Below are 17,064 nucleotides of genomic sequence, written 5' to 3'. Positions count from 1 at the left end.
CTGATGCACAGTGTGCCATATGTAATAAAATATTAGCAACAGTTCTTCGGCTCATGCTAAACTTGTGTTTCTTAAGTGTTCCGTGAATATATTGCGAGATGAAAAGTGTTCTGTGACCAAAAAAGTTTTGGAAATGCTGCCTTATACAATGGGATAATCAAATGAAAAACAGACAATAGTCAATTTGCTAGATCTTTCTTGTCAACCTAACCCCAGTTATATGGTTCCTTGGGTGTGTGTCTAACTCCAACCTGACTTTCTAAACTGTCTTTTTTCACTGGTTTCTCAAAATACCTCAAACCTTCTAACATTTCACTGTAATGGGACCTCTGATTAAAAGAGTCAACAGATGATATCCTTTCAACTCTGTTTTTCAGTAAATCTTTTACTGCTACTAACTGCTGCAGTACCTTCCAGATCCCAGAGAGAATTAACATCCATTAGTGTGCCAGTTTGCCTGATTTTTTACAGAATGAGTTGCCAAATCATATGCTCCAGATGACTCTTCAGCAGATTCACAAGTCATTTGATTACCAGAGTGGTAACATGATTTTGGAATATCATGATCTGACCTCAGTTGCTTAGCTGCAGGTGGCCCAAAAATAAGACTGGCATATGATTTTCTTTTCAATATCAGAGCTGGAATGACACTGTACTGTGCAGAAAAGTGAATACCACAAAAAGCTACTAAAAAGTTATTCAGGATAAGACTCTCCTTTTTCAAGATGAAATATTCTAGCATTAGCAACAATACTATTTTCAATGGCTACTGGATCTTTTGACAATCCTTTAATTACATGAATGTCTTATATCATTTGACCAAATTCTTAAAATTCCATTAATCAATCACTATTACATCATAAAAATGAAAGATATAATGGCATCTCATTTCTGGTGGTCCTCCATGGTGAGTACAGGGTCCAGTGTAACTAATCCTAGCAACACATCTTTAAATGTCAAATGTCCTTGGTTAAAAGAATCAAAAGCTCTGAATAGACTGCTATAAACTGTTTCCTGTAAGTCTTGCCATCCTAAGGAAATCATATAATCTTGAAAGAGCGATTGATTTATTGTTTGAGAAGGAAAATACCATGCTAGGAAATCATAATAGACGAGCTGTTGTTCTGCTTCTCCAAAATTGGCAGAGTGTAATAATGATTCGACATTAGTTTCTAAATGTAAAGTAGCTTCACCAGGACCTTAATAATTACACCGAGTGGACAGAAATCATGGAATACCTATCTAGTAATGGGTAGGCCCACCTTTCGCCTGGATAAGGGCAGTCACATGACGAGGCATTGAGTCCAATAGTTCACAAAAGCGTTCCACAGGTATTTCCAACCATGCTTGATGCACCGCTGTTCATAATTCCATCGCATTCCTGGGTGGAGGATCCAAAGCACGAATGGACCTTTCCACAGCATCCCAAAGATATCCACAGGGTTCATGACCGGTGAACGAGGAGGCCATTCCATGGTAATAAAATCTGTGGCATGCTCTTTGAACCATATTTCTAGTCACCACGGCTCTATGGGGAGGCACAATGTCCTGCTGGCAGAGTCCATTGCCCTGTGGATGCACGATGACCATGAATAGATGCAGATGGTCTGCAAGGATGGACACATAACCTGGACCATTCAGAGATGCATCTAGACGTACCAGAGGTCCCAAAGTGTGCAAGATGAACACACCCTAGAACATTACTGACCGTCCACCTGCCTCAACAGTTCCTTACTGACATGACGGGCACATATCTTCGTGCAGTTTCTGCCAGATGCACACCCTCCCATCTGCTCGAAATAACTGGAAACAGGACTCATTGGACCAGGAGACCCGTCTATAATCATCCAAGGTCCAGTGCTGATGTTCTTTCACCTAGTTCAGGCAAAGTCTTGTGTCATGGTGTCAGCAATGGGCCTCTGGTGGGTCAGTGGTTCATGATCGCTTGATGGCCTTAGTAGAGACATTTTTGGCACCACCCTCATTGAAGTCGGCAGTGATTTGTGCCACTGTCACTCTCCATTTGGCTGAAACGATGCAAGACAGTGTAGGGGGAATGCCTTTTTACTGTACTATATATAAGTATTTAATTAATTTATATATATTTTTTTATTTTTTTACCTACTGTTATTTTATTTAGGTAACTATATGTTACCCTTGGGCCTCTGACTAAGTCCAGGGATTTTGGGTTATCTAGAATAGAGTGAGACAAACTGACATATACATATAATTGCAACATTGTTTAATATAAGGGTTCAAACTTAGGTACATACATTATTGTAATTAATAACAAAGGTTAATTTTACAATTAATTGTCCAGTACAAGTAAACTCCACAGGGATGCACAGTTACCAAAGTTTTTACTAAATCTCATCTACTACGAGGAATTATGACAGTTCTCAGCAGTTTTAAAGACTTCAGTTGGGTGTTCTCCTTCCATCGAACAGGTTAATCAAGTCATTCACATATAGGAATACAGAGTGCCTTATTTTGTCATTCTCTTTAGTTCCAACATTACGTTACTTCTCTCCTGAACTACATCTTGGACTAGGTATAATAATGATAAAGAGTACTTACAATTAATTGTCCCCTTCTCCAAGTTGGGCCAGCTCCTTGGTTTTAGGACGATTTTCAATTCGGGTTTTGATTTTTGGGATTCCTTTGTTCTGCACTTCCTCTTCCCACTTTTTTTTTATCAGATCGAAATGCTGTGTTAACGGACTATTTGGTCTTTGTCATCTTTCGCGTATCCTAAATTCAGCTATTCGGACTCCACTCAGAACTCCCTCCTTGCCTATACTGCTCCTATTCCAGTTAAACTTTTCTGATTTATACCCCTTTAGACATATTCTCTGGTACACTACTACCACTCATCTCTTAACATCACCACTACACTTCCTCCAAAAAAACTCACTGCCCAACTCATTCACTAAACGACCAACTTACCCCCTCAACGACCAACTTACTCTCTCTTTCCCGCCAACCAAATCCTTATATACCCCCATTTGGTTCTAAAGTTCCCCCCAGCCTTATTTTAATATAATCCCCGATAAATTCCTTCACCCTTGACCTTCTAAGCTTCTTCACCCCGTTTCTCTGTATACTTCTCCTGGCTCAGTCCTTTTCAAGGAATTCTGACCTGACCCTGTGTAGGTTGAAGTTCCACCGTCCTTCTGAGAAATCTGCTTCGCCTTTACGTACACTCCTAAACCATTAATACCTGATCCTATTTTAATCGATTGTTAGCATGTTCCAGAAATGGCAGAGTCTTGATACACTCTTGATACTGTCAAATGGGGATACTGCAATTTCAGTACAACCTCTGCAATAGAGTGACCCATGCATCGGGCATCCACTATCATCCCTCTTTCAAAGTCTGTTAACTCACAATGTTTATCCATACTGACATCGAATTGCAGTCCATGTGAATACAGTGATGCAGTATACCTAATATACCTGCCAAGCAGTGGGTTCGTCCACTAGTGAGAGGGGTGACAGTGTCACATTGTCCAGGAACCAGGTATCATATGAATTCTGTCCTTTCAGTGTACTTCTTCTAAGGGAATCTCCAACAGGTTTAAATATTGATCAGTCAAAAATATTCAGGAGTTTTATTCTTTACGTTAAATTTTGCTAACAGTAAACTACTTGACTTTCTCAGTTTCATCAAATGGATTATCTATTTCTGCAGAGAACATTATCTTGCTGATACTTGGAACATCTGTGTGATGATACTGAAGGTTGATAATCTGAAGACCAGAAATACTAGCATCTATTCCTACATACTCCAAAAGTACATTTTTTTCTGCCATGTGTCATCTTGTACTAATTCTGCATATGGAAGCCACTATCTCTTTCAAATATTTTATCTTTTTGTTTTGCTACTACACCTACACAATCTACAAGGAATGAATTTGAATGACTTGTTCCACACTTATGAGAACCCATATTATACACTTAAGAATTAAGCCTTTTTCTGCAATTAACATTTCCAACTGAGGTGTGACTTAATTTAGTGTTAACAAATAATTTTAAAAAAATTACATGATAGTGGAAATTACTATATTCCATATACCAAAAAATGATTAACAAAACTGCTGCCTTCCAATAATTTAAACTGAAAATAAAAATCCAGTGTATAGCTTCCTTGTCCCTACTGGCAAAGTTACTGTATATCATAGAGCCCTATGAGCTGTACTAGAAGCCTGTCTTCACTGCTCAGAAAACTTCATGCTGGACTAGCCAATTACCCATTAGTCCATTTCATTTTCCACCACCTTGAGTGTGGTAACACCAGACTGATTCTGGGATTAATGCTGCCCATATGTAGCACCTTGCACTGATGTTAAACCTCATCTGCCTAATTTATCTACACATTTCTGCAGTAGTATGCCTTGATTCCTGCCAACTTTTGTATCATCTGCAAACTTAGACAATAAGCTTGATATGCTTTCATCAATATCGTTAATAAATACTGAAACAGTAAGGTGCCAGAACTGAACCCCTAAGGGACTCCACTAATAAAATTAGTCCAAGAAGAGCAGTGCCCAATTACAACTACCCTGTCTTCCACCCCTCAACCATCCCCTTATCCACAGTAATAGCTTGCCCCTATTGCCACACTTCTCCAAGCGATATTTGTACAGCGATATTTAATGTGGAACAGTGGCAGAAGCTTACTAAAATCTAAAGAGGTAGATATATTTTCAGTGGCAGAAATAAAAAATTTTGGGGAGTAATAGAAAGCTAGAATTTTACTTTCAGGCAGTGCATTGTAAATCAGTGGAATGAACTGCCTACCACAGTGGTCACAGTTGTAAAGTTCAAAGCAGAATTGGATAGGTACTTTTGGCAATGGGGTAGGTATGAATTACGGAACTTTTTTTTTTTGGCAGATGCAGAAAAAGCATGCATCCTTTATTATAATACTAAAGCTAAATTTCCATAGATTCCTGTGATTGACTTAGTTCATATGAAAAAAAATCTAGAAAAATGTTAGGCATTTGATCAAGAATATCAACTATAAAACCACAAAGGGGTTTGTGCTTTTACAGTTGATATTTCTACACTTTTTGAGTTGTAAGGTGGATACACTAAATATTCTTGTTTCCTCTGTGTGTGTGTGGTCCAATAGTACAACAGGCCAGCAATTTAAGAAGAGAAACACAATATAGTTATCAATGGATGGGTCCAAATGTAATAAGGATATGCTGCTACTGCTTCACTAGCCCTAAATTAGGGATATTAAACATCACTGTATGAACTGCATTAAATTTCAAGCACATTTTGGTTTTTTCACAAATTGAATTTTTCTACTTTCTGTTTTCTTTCTGTAATAGAAAAACAAAGTAAATAACTTTTTATGTCCTTCAACTCCATTTTAAATAACTCACCATGGATTCATTAATTAATTTATCATTATCAATATTCAGCATTGATAGACATGAATGTGGATATTTAAAGAATTTATTAGCATCACCTGCTAATAATTCAGCAATAGGATTATCAAATAATTACTTCAGGGGAATAAAACTAATTTGGCATAGTCATTAAGTGTTTGACAATGAGTTGATGAACTATATGAGAATGTCTTGAGAAGGATTTCTGCAATGGTACTTTTTTGAGAGAGGGAAGAGTAAGGGAGGTAAAATTTGTTCATCACAACAAATGGACACAAATTTTATATTTTTATGAAACTATATTATTTTATTTCTTACAGGTCAGATTCACCATTTGAGCAATCCTCTTCTGCATTACCTATCTTATGATCACTCTAAAATAGATTATTTTCTTCTTTAGTTGATTCCGTTCAAAGTTTATTTCATCTATCTCTACCTTCCTTGATATTGCATTGGTTTGCCATTTATCACTTGTTTTGAGAGAATTGGGTATGAAATTCAGTGGACACCAGGGGGATAACCCTCCCAAACCAGGCTGTTGCCTGGATTAGGGACAGCTTGGCAATTCCTCCAATCTTGACATTCCCCTTTATCCTGTGAATACTGATCCAAGAATATCATGGATTATAACAATCAATCCCATCCAATAACATATAAAACAGCACAGTATGACCAAAACAATCAATTTACCAAGGACCCTCCAAAAAACAAACATCTAGTCTCTACATCATCCAGCTCCAAAAATCTCTGTTTCTCTTTTCATTATCTCCCATACTTTATTACACTTTTTAAAAGGCGCCTCCGTAGCCAGGTGGGAAGGAGCAGCAGTGTGCGTAGCACACTGCTTCTTGATTAAACAGAGGTTTGAGCCTGTCACCACCAAATACGGAGGATGCAGAAAGGTCAGGGAATGACCACCGCATATTCCAGGAGCAATATGGCCTTAGTTGCTAATGCTCCTAAAAAACCAAAATAGCTAACTAACTTTTTAAAAGTATTTACACTGAACACTTCCACATTTTACCGACAGGGCAGTTGTGTGGTGTTTGACACCACCTGCCTGGCACCTCTGTACCCAAGTGGGCAGGAGCAGCAGTGCGTAGCACACGCTTCTTGATTACACCGGGGTTTGAGCCCGTGACCACCAAATACAGAGATGCAGAAAGGTCAGGGAATGACCACCGCATATCCCCGGAGCAATATGGCCTTAGTTGCTAATGCTCCTAAAAACCAAATAACAACAACACCACCTGCCATTTTCAGAACTTGAATTAATCACTATAGCATGCTAATATAGTTTTATGCTGCTAATTTTTTTTTGGGGAAAAAAAAAAAATACAACTATTTTAGGTTTAAGCAATTCTGAAAAGAACTGGAGCTATTATTCCAAATTTATAACAATATTTTTGTGAAGAGGAGGAAGGGTTAGAATTTGGTCTGAAAATTTCCAAGGACCCAACAAAATATTGCCCCAGTATTTTAAAATCTAGGTTTATAACTGAAGCCTTTCCCTGATATAATTTAGATTTCATTTTATTATGATTTAAATTAGATTGATAAAATGAAATTAAATTATTGGGATTTCATTTTATTATTAGCTACATGCCACAAGGAAGCCTGAGGCTTATGCGGCACCAGCCAAAAAAAAATTAATTTCCGAGTTACCTTAAGGGAGAGTGAGAGAGTCAAAAGTAGAAGGGAATCACCAAGAGAAGAATGATATTATCCTAGGTATGCCAAGCACCAAATGTGAGCCCCTGGGGTTGGCCTTATATTGTTTGAAAAAATAAACATTTCGATTGGATTTGACTGCCACCAATTTTAAACACACACACCAACCGTTTATGACTGATTGAATAATGAAATGAAATGAAATGAAATAAAATAAAATGATAGAAAAGACTGTAAAATAATATTTACAAAAAACTAAACTATAACAAAAGTTAAATAAGTTAAAATGCGTTAAAATATAAAAGACGATAAAAAAAACACTACTAGAGCTTTCGGAGGTGTCTTCCTCAGTAATAGTGAGACTTAAACGACACATCCTTAATTAAATACCAGGTACACGGCACACGTGGATGACCAGGCGCATACTCAGCATTCCTTTCACTTGTACCAGAACCGGAAGTGGTCTGGACAAGTGGAAAATTAAAATGCTTGTCTCTTGTCAAAACCACCGCCTCAAAAAGGGGGTGAAGCCTAACTCCCCTGTCTCTGTTTATACTATTGTTACCAGAGGATCCAATCCACAAACTTTCCAGCCACTTGCGGTCCCAGAATCTATGCGCCCGGTCAAGGATGACAGCGTTGTCAGGGGAGATCTGGTGTTGTTTTTCCCAATAGTGCTATAGTTTTTTTGTTATAGTTTAGTTTTTTGTAAATAATTAAAAGTTTTTTGTAAATATTATTTTACAGTCTTTTCTATCATTTTATTTTATTTCATTATTCAATCAGTCATAAACGGTTGGTGTGTGTGTGTGTTTAAAACTGGTGGTATGAATAATCCCAACCTCAGAGGCCTTATTGCAGATATGGATTTGACTGGTTTTGTTATATTCCACTATCCAGTTAACTGTATTAGAAACAAGTAAGAAGTACGGCTATTGATTGCGGCCATTCTTTTTCTTTATTAATTTTTAATAATTTTTTTAATTTTTTTTTCTGGGGGCTACCGCCCCCATACCCCCGTCTATGTGAGGGGTTGGAACAATAAACAATACCAATAATCAATAGAAGTATCTCGCAACCACGTGTAATCAAAACACGTGTTTCCTAGTGTTTCCATTACCGTAATCAAAACACGTGTTTCCTCGTGTTTCCATTACCGTTAGTTACGTGGCACGGGTGGCACGCAGTGCGTGTTCTCCCGTGCCGGCTGCATCCGTCTCTGAATGAGATCACGTGACGATAGGCGGAGTCAACACCCGTCAATCACGGCTGTATCGCCGCCATTTTGAAAGGGGTACCCGTTTCTGAATCTCTGCCCTGCTTATTTATAAAAACCATTCAAAGATACACTACAGTGATGTATCAATTTTTTTTTTTGATACATCACTGTAGTGTGATGTACATTTTTAGGCGTTTCATTTAGCGCCAAAGCGGGCGGAGTCACAACCTGTCAATCAATGCTTTACCCCGCTTCTCACAGCCATTTAGATGAGTGTACCGTTAACTGGAATTCAGCGTGCAATTCTAATAATTTATACGCAGGGGATTAAACTTTAAAAGCTGGTACATCCGGTTTGTTCAGGGAGGAGGCGTACGTCACTGCAGTGATCGACAACTTTCGCTCCTATTTCTGTCATATAACCCGCGCCGAAGCGAGCATCAGTACGAGCACAGAGAAGTAAGATATGTTACTACTCTGGTGAGTACGAGTGCCAGTTTCTATGATTGCAAAGATAGCACAGGGACTGCCGCCATGCTGAATCGAGCGTCAGTTATCACGTGACCGATTTCCCAAGTATCTTTGCGGCGAGTAACGTAATGCCATCCCACCAACGACTGCGTGCCGACATACCAGTTTCTAAATTCACGTTATCGCAGGACAACTGACGATCGCTTCAGAGGCACGTGATAAGATCACAGTTGTTTGATCACGTGACAGGCCCGTTTACAGAGATTCTGTATCCCATCACAGAGACATTAGGTGGAGATAGGCAAACGCCCGGTTATCCGCTTATATACTGTAATTTCTTTTTAAAAATTGTTAGGAGACACTAGCAGGTGAACTTTACTCACGTTTAAGCAGCAGGTAAATGGGCAAAAGTTACACAGGCTCGCTTAACTTCAAATAGGCCTTGTATAAAAATTACTCTTTCTTGAAGAAGTCGCAATTTATTAATTAATTGTCTTCGAGACTAAAGTGTGCTTTACACGGTTCAATTTATGTAAATAAAAAAATTAATTCGAATTCAGCAGCAGAGGACTGATATGTCCAGAAAAAAGAAAAAAATATATATATATGAATAATGACATTATGAAAATAGATAAGAAAATAAAGTACATAAAATAAGTATAAAGCTATCATTAGGGGCAACAAAATATACGTCCACCACATGATGCCCATTACATAACCGATATTATCTACGCTTATAGCAGCGACATTTTGCTACATAATAGTTTCGGTTACTTTTTCACAGATCAGGGCTAAGATTCTACTCTGTGCTATCTTCTGCGATGTAATGAAACTCTTATCCCAACTGGAATACTTCAAAATTTGTTTTTAAGTACAAAAGCACTTATAATAACTAACTTTGAACTGATCACTTGGTATAAGTGTTTCCTTACTTTATTTAATGAAAGATTAAATTAATAAAAAATAAAGTAATAATAAAACTTACTTAATCCGAAAATATCAAGCATTTACATACTGGTATTTTCTCAATTTGTTTAGGGATACACAGAGAAGTAAGATACAGAGTGAACACTTGCTGAATTACTCCCAACGCCCTCAGTTTCACAGAGTGGACACTCCCATAGGCGATATCCTTTTACATGGTAAAGCGCATAGAAAGTGGAGCCATCATTGTATGAACATGGAAACAGGTCGGACCATTGCGAAGAGTTCCTGGAGAATTTTCTACAGTTTTGTAGTTGCGATGGACACTATATCGATTCAATTATTATTAGTATGAGATATTCATAATTAATTATTATTTTTATACAAAAGAAGACGCTATTAAAGATGGCAGAATAGTGAAATATAAACATAAGTAAATATTTCGAGAGTAGTAAAATAACGGTTATGATAGCCGTATGGAAATGCTGCAGACGGTGGATTTTTCTTTTGTCAGTTCACATCCATTTATTTTCGCCTATACGTTTTTTATACCCCCAATTTTTTTCTCATTCTTATTATTATTTATTATTATTATTAGCATATGGTGCAAGGAAGCCTGAGGCTTATGCTGCACCAGCCAAAAAAAAAAAAAAATTCTGAATTACTCTGAGAGAGAGAGAGAACAAGAATCAGAAGTAGAAGGGAATCACCAAGAAAGAGAAGAATGATGATATCCAGCTGAGGACCCTGGGTGTGCCAAGTCCATACTCACCACATGTGAGTCCCTGGGGTTCATACTTTATATTTATTTCTTCAGTGTAATATGGTAGTTTGCTTATGTTTTCACACATATATAATAATTTAATAAGCATTTTTTTGAATATTTTTAATAAGTCAGGTATGACAGATGCACCAAAAAGTGCAAGCATTAAAGGATGCAAGAGTATATATAAGTTGTATTAATATATTGAATACAGTATGCATAAATGGATGTGAAAGTTACACAAAGTGCCAGTAACTAGAAGGGCGAGGATAGTTGAAAAAGAATTGTAGTATATATGTGAAAGGTGAAAGAATGTTAATATCCTAAAAGTTATGATGAATTATGAAAATTATGGGCTGAATTACTAAGTCAATAGAAGGCGGGAGAACTGTAAAGTAAAATTAGTACAGCAAAATACCAATGAAATAAAAGTAGAAAGTGGTACAGCTGTCATCAGATATGAGGGGGGAACATATTTAGATAATGGTCAAATACAGGCAAGGCAAATGTGCTTGATCTGATGTCAGCTGAAACAAATATTGATACATGATGACAGCTGTACCACTTTCTACTTTTATTTTATTGGTATTTTGCTGTACTAATTTTACTTTACAGTTCTCCCACCTTCTACAGGCTTAGTAATTCAGCCTGTAATTTTCTTAATTCATCATAACTTTTAGGATATTAACATCCTTTCACATATCTACTACACTTCTTTTTCAACTATCCTCACCCTTCTAGTTACTGGCACTTTGTGTAACTTTAATTAATGTAATAAGTTATTAATTAGCTATTAACAGTAGTTTAGTTTTTTTTTTTTTTTTACATTTCATTAATATTTGACTCTGGTGTTGCTGAATATTTCATGACTATCTTTAATTTACTAATATTTCTATAAGCTTGGAATCAGTCTAAACAATACTCAGGTGGTGTCCAGTCACTGGGTCGATAAGAATGTGTTACATTTAATTTAAAAAAACTTACTCTTTTATGAATGAAAATCGTGAATTGTCTTGAGAAATGAATCTGTCTTCCAAATTTCAGGGGCCCCTTTCAAGCTCTTCTCCAATGCAACTGCATTGGCATAGTTATGCCACTGGGTTTGTGTCACGTTCCAGCTCCAACTCAATATATAAAACGAAGAATAATATAAATTTTACTTACACAATAAGGAGTACAATTATTCAAATAAAAACACACCAACATTACAATACAACTTTAGAGCGATGTGTACTGCGTTCGGCAGGGCAAGAGGGGTTCCTCGGCCATACAACGGGCACCAGATGAAAGTAATTAATTTTCATATATGTATACCCCACCTTAAGTCTGGCCCATACCTAAAGTGGCATATACATGTGTGAAAATTAACTACTTTTGATATTTCAAGGGATGTGTAAAAACTGGCCTTGAGATAATTACCTAGACAATGGCCAAAATTTCCACACCTTTATAAATTATACAGACTTCGCTGTTCACATATTTTGAATAAAAAAAATAAAGAAGAATAATAATAATAATAACATTTTTGTCTGCATTCTTTGTACTCATTAATAAAATGCTAATCATATTTTCTAAACATACGTAAAAAAAGTCGTTATTTCGGGTTTCACAGGAGCCCTTTAACTTAAAAAAAACCTTTTTCCTTCTCTTTTTATTTATCTTTTTCTTTCATCTATTCTTTTTTCCTTTTTTTGATTAATTTTAATTTTTAGCTATTATCAGGATCGGCCTAAGGCCAACCTGATAATAGCTAAAAAAAAAGCTATGTAAAACAAAATTGCTACATTCAATAAACACTAGAACTCAAAAGAAAGTAGCAACCACCTGTTATTAATTAGCTATTCAGTATTTTATTTTTTTAATGTTTCATTAAACATTTGCTGGTTCTATCGATTCTGATAAATTACCTCAAATGTTCTTTCGGAAATAGGTACAATCGCACAACACATTTATCCCATATGAAACACTTATTTTTGTACATAACAGCAGATAATTATAATAATAGAAAAACAAATAGCATTAACATTAGTAGAGGCATACGATGCAAGAAAGCAAGCTTATGCAGCATCAGCCAAAAAAAACCCTCCCATTCACCCCTCCATTCATCCCAAATGCCTGTCCAGCTCAGCCTTGAATTTATTTAGGCTATCAACTTCCACAACAAAAGATGGAAGTCTGTTCCACCAATCAACTAGCCACTGGCTAAAGGCAAATTTACACACATCTATTCTACAACTGTCTTTCCTCAATTTGAATCTGTGCCCCCTCAGGTTCTTAGTCTGAGCAAGAGGAAGAATCCCATCTGCATTCAGCTTACTCAACCCATTCAAGGCCTTATACATCTCAATCAGATCACCTTGCAGGTGCTTGCTCTCCAGATTGCAATTTACAGAACTTAAGCCTTTCTTGGTAAGAGAACTTTGTTCCCCTGACCAATCTTGTTGCCCTTCTTTGCATTCATTCTGGCAACTCTACATCCTTCCTAAAATAAGGCCTCCAGACCTGCACACAGTATTCTAGGTGTGGCCTGACCATTGCCTTGTATAATGGGATAATCACCTCCCTATCCCTGCTAGGAAAATTCTATATATCATTGACAAGACTCCATGACCTGCTCTGGCAGCCCATCTGCCTACTCAGCAAACTTCATATTCGACTGCACAATTACCCCAGGTCTTTTTCACTTTACACTTCCCTGAGTGTAGTACCACACAGTTGGTATGTTTCTCTTTGGTTATTGCTACCCGTATGCAGTACTTTGTATTTGTCAATGTTAAGCTTCATTTGCCACTTTTCAGCCCATTTGCCCAACTTATCTAAATCCAGTTGGGGTAGCATAATGTTGTTAACAACAGTAGTTAAGACTGGTATCTGAACCATGCAAATTAGGTGGGCGTGGCTTCACTGTAGCTGCCTGCTGATTGGCTGTTGAGTTGAGAGGGAATTTTTTTTATTTTAGTTATTATTTTGCTTACTAGATGGCCCTGCATGCTTTTCTTTTCTTAATATTATTTATTTTCTGCTGTGATTCAAACCCATGTCTTCCATTGCAGCTGTCTGTTCACTGGGCTACTTTTAAGTTTAGTGTATGTGCATAAATGAGGCTGATATAGGTATCAGCGTGTGAGTGACATCAAGAGACCTGTATTCTGCAATGAATTGTGGGTCCGGTGGTTCTGCTTCGCAGAGCCCTGTACCGAATGTTGTTTATTTCTTCTGGTTGGGAAGGTACCTGTAAGAAAGTTTTTTTTTATTTTTTTATTTCCAGCATTTGATGCTATTGGAAACATATACTGTGTTATTGTTAGTCCACTTTGCTGACGAAAAGTTGAAAGTTGAAAGTAAAGATTTTTCTATTTTATTTTATGATGTTTAAATATATATTTCTTAACCATAAGTTAGTCTGGTTGTGGCTCCATCTGTTGGACCTTTTTGGAAGCTGAAAATGAAATTTTTTTTTTCCATCTTATTCTAGAATGTAAAGTTGTATTTTTTATTTCCTGTGTTGATACTTTTCGTTATGTGTTCTATGTTTAGATGCACACTTTACTGTTGAAAACCTGAAAGGTAAAGATTGTTGTATGGGTTCTATATTGTTTGATGTGAAAATTTATTTTTACCAATAAGTTAGTCTATGAATGGTGGCTCCATCTATCGGTCCTTTTTTTGCAAGCTGAAAATGAAAATTTTTTCTCTATATTGAAATATAATGATTTTACATTCTAAAAAGTAATTTCCCAAAGTTATTTAAGGTTTTAAAGCTATTGATTAATTGTAAAATTTTAAAAAGTTATTTCTCCAGTAGCTAAGAAACAGACAGACACAATATTTACAATATTATTTTTTTATTGGTACAAGATTACATGGCTAGCTACAAAAACATAAAAGGTTAAACTATTAAGAGAAAAAAGAATAAAAATTCAACACAATCATTTACATAATGTACAGTTTTCTAGCTGAACGGATATACCATATATTTCAATGTGAAGGTGCAATTTAGTTCTTCGATCATCGAACATACTACACTGAATATGCCATATACATTGAATTCCGTTTTTATCCCTTCTTTCTGGCATTTAGCAGAAAAAATTTGAACGCAACTATACAGCTCTGCAGTTCGCAGAAAATGTTCATCCACATCGTTAAAAAGTACATTGACTGAGTTTGTAAACACTCCTGATTTTAAACAGTCTCTAACACAGTCTAAGTGTTCTAATATAACAGTTTGCATCAGTAGAAATGCCGGCTTCTCACTTTCTAGACAGAATCGATATCTGTGATTCTAGTAGGCTTCAAGTTCCGAAAAATGTAAGCTTAAATTTACCTCAGGTTCCAGAGAGCTGCGTTGCCAACACAAGTCCGCAGTACCATGTTTGGCGCAGATTCTGAGTCTACGCAGATGGATATCCTCTTTTGCTCTGGCTCTTACGAAAAGCAAGATATCTGACAATTTCTCCTTGAATTCAGTCCATTGCCATTTCGATAATCATATGTATGCATTCACTGTTTCGAAAGTCACATATGACTTGAACTCGTAATAAGAAATTCGCACTGTTCAACTATTGCCCAGCCGTCTATAGAAAATAACATTCTGTTTTCTAAGATCATCAAACTTTGGACAATTCATTGTCATCTCTATAAAATACTATTGAAAAGGGAGAATATTAAAAAAGCACGCTAAAAACTCACCTTTCACTTTAAAATCCCAGTCAAACTTTCATTATTAGTGTTTCATTTTCTTTCTACTGTACAGTATCTCTTTATAATCTAGCAAATATCAGCCCTGATGTTGACATTTCAACTCCACAGGTACCTCTTCTCCATGTGCTTAATGTAATATTATACTGACGATAAAAACAACCAGTAAGTATTCACATGCAGAAAATATATATACAGTATTTCGATTTTGCAAGTTGTTAAAATATTAAAATCAACCCTAGAAAGCCACAAGAAGCATCAGCCTGACATTGTATTTGATGAAATTTTAGAAGAGCCCAAAATTGACTTGGATTTGGTAGTCCAGACATTTTTCCAATAAAGAATCATATTCGCCCGAAAAAATTTTCGACTATGTTGCTGATGAATCCCTAATAAATTTGAAGACACAATTTAAGGTAAATTTTTTCTATATCTATGATGAAGTAATCATGTCCTAGAATAAAGAATTATGCAATTGCATAACCACAATAAGTTATTCAATTTTCTACACGATGTGAATAACATTAAAAAAAAGCCACAAGAATAGAGAAAGCAGCATTATAGTAAGATTAAAAAACTCATTTATCGGTAAATTTGATCCCAACTCCAGACTATCTCTACTCATAAATGTTTCTGTATCTTAAAACCTTAATATTTCTGTTTCTAAATTCCTTAGCTTTCACAACGATGTGCTATACATCAACATTATCCCATTTATTACTTGAGAAAATTTCATTGATTACATGATCATATTTTCCACAATGCGTATTCATAACTGGGGAAATGTTTTATTTTATTTATTATTTTTTTTTAAAAGCTCATAACACGTATCACATGCAATGAATATCTTTCGGTCGTATCGGGATCAACAGTACCCTTCCATGCAGTGTTTCATTAAAGGTATGGCGATGGATTCTTTCAAGATGATAACGTAACTACCCAACATGATTTTATTAATTTATTTCCTCTTTTACTATGGTGTTTTTCTAAAATACAGATTGTTCCTCTATGTTTAGAAGTCAGATTTAAAATTAGAATGTTGTTAAGCACGGGTAAAAGCAAAACAACGCACTGGTGGCAATAAAACTACATAAACGTTGATGGGGAAGGAAGCTGTGGTTTTTTTTTATTAGCTCAGGTGTCCGGCTTTAGGTTAGTCAGAATTAACACTGAAACACAAGATATATCGATACCGCGAAAAAGTAAAATTGTATTTGTACTTGTAAAATTCATTGTAGGAATGACAGCAAAGTCATGTGTCGCGTATAGGAGGCCTGTTTCAACATTTACATATGGTGTGAATACAAACGCCATGATTTTCTGGGCGTACTTTACAAAAACGTACTTTCCGTTCCCAAAAGAGCAGCTTTGCTTTAGTTGAAAAACGAAGTTGAGTAAAACTGGCTTTTCAACTGATAGAAGGTGTGCGTTTAAAAAACATGGGAAAATTTATTATTATTATTATTATTATTATTAATAGCCATATGGTGCAAGGAAGCCTGAGGCTTATGCTGCACCAGGAAAAAAAAAAAAAATTTCCAAGTTACCCTGAGAGAGAGAGAGAGAGAGAGAGAGAGAGAGAGAGAGAGAGAGAGAGAGAGAGAGAGAGAGAGAGAGAGAGTCAAAAGTAGAAGGGAATCACCAAGAAAATGAAGAATGATGATATCCAGCTCAGGACCCTGGGTGTGCCAAGCCCATACTCACCATATGTGAGCCCCCGGGGTTATTTTACTACTTAACAGGGTCGAATATTAAAAAGCACGCTAAAAACTAACCTTTCAATTTAAAAACTCAGTGAAACTTGCATTATTATTGTTTCCAGTTTATCACTTTAACTGGAAAACAAAATGAAAAGTTCACATGGTGCAAACTAATATTTAGTTGAACCGCCTCAGGCCCTGGTGACAGCAACACACAGT

General features: G+C 36.3%; 1 protein-coding gene across 2 annotated transcripts in view; it reads right to left on the bottom strand.

Moving 5' to 3' along the window:
* The window catches only part of LOC150079458 (uncharacterized), a 145,024-nt gene extending 135,159 nt beyond the window's left edge, over window positions 1-9,865 (bottom strand). For both annotated transcript variants that reach the window (XM_090382617.1, XM_090382618.1), the window contains exon 1: window positions 9,746-9,865. The gene's annotated coding sequence lies outside the window, so the exon portion shown is untranslated. The remainder of the gene's footprint in view (window positions 1-9,745) is intronic.
* Between the last annotated feature and the right edge of the window lie 7,199 nt (window positions 9,866-17,064).

This window comes from Mastigoproctus giganteus, chromosome 10 (assembly GCF_048544385.1).
Source record: "Mastigoproctus giganteus isolate SK-2022 chromosome 10, ASM4854438v1, whole genome shotgun sequence".
NCBI classification, from domain to species: Eukaryota; Metazoa; Arthropoda; class Arachnida; order Uropygi; family Thelyphonidae; genus Mastigoproctus; species Mastigoproctus giganteus.
The sequence above is the reverse complement of the archived record's forward strand: the minus strand, read 5'-3'. Positions and strand labels throughout refer to the sequence as shown.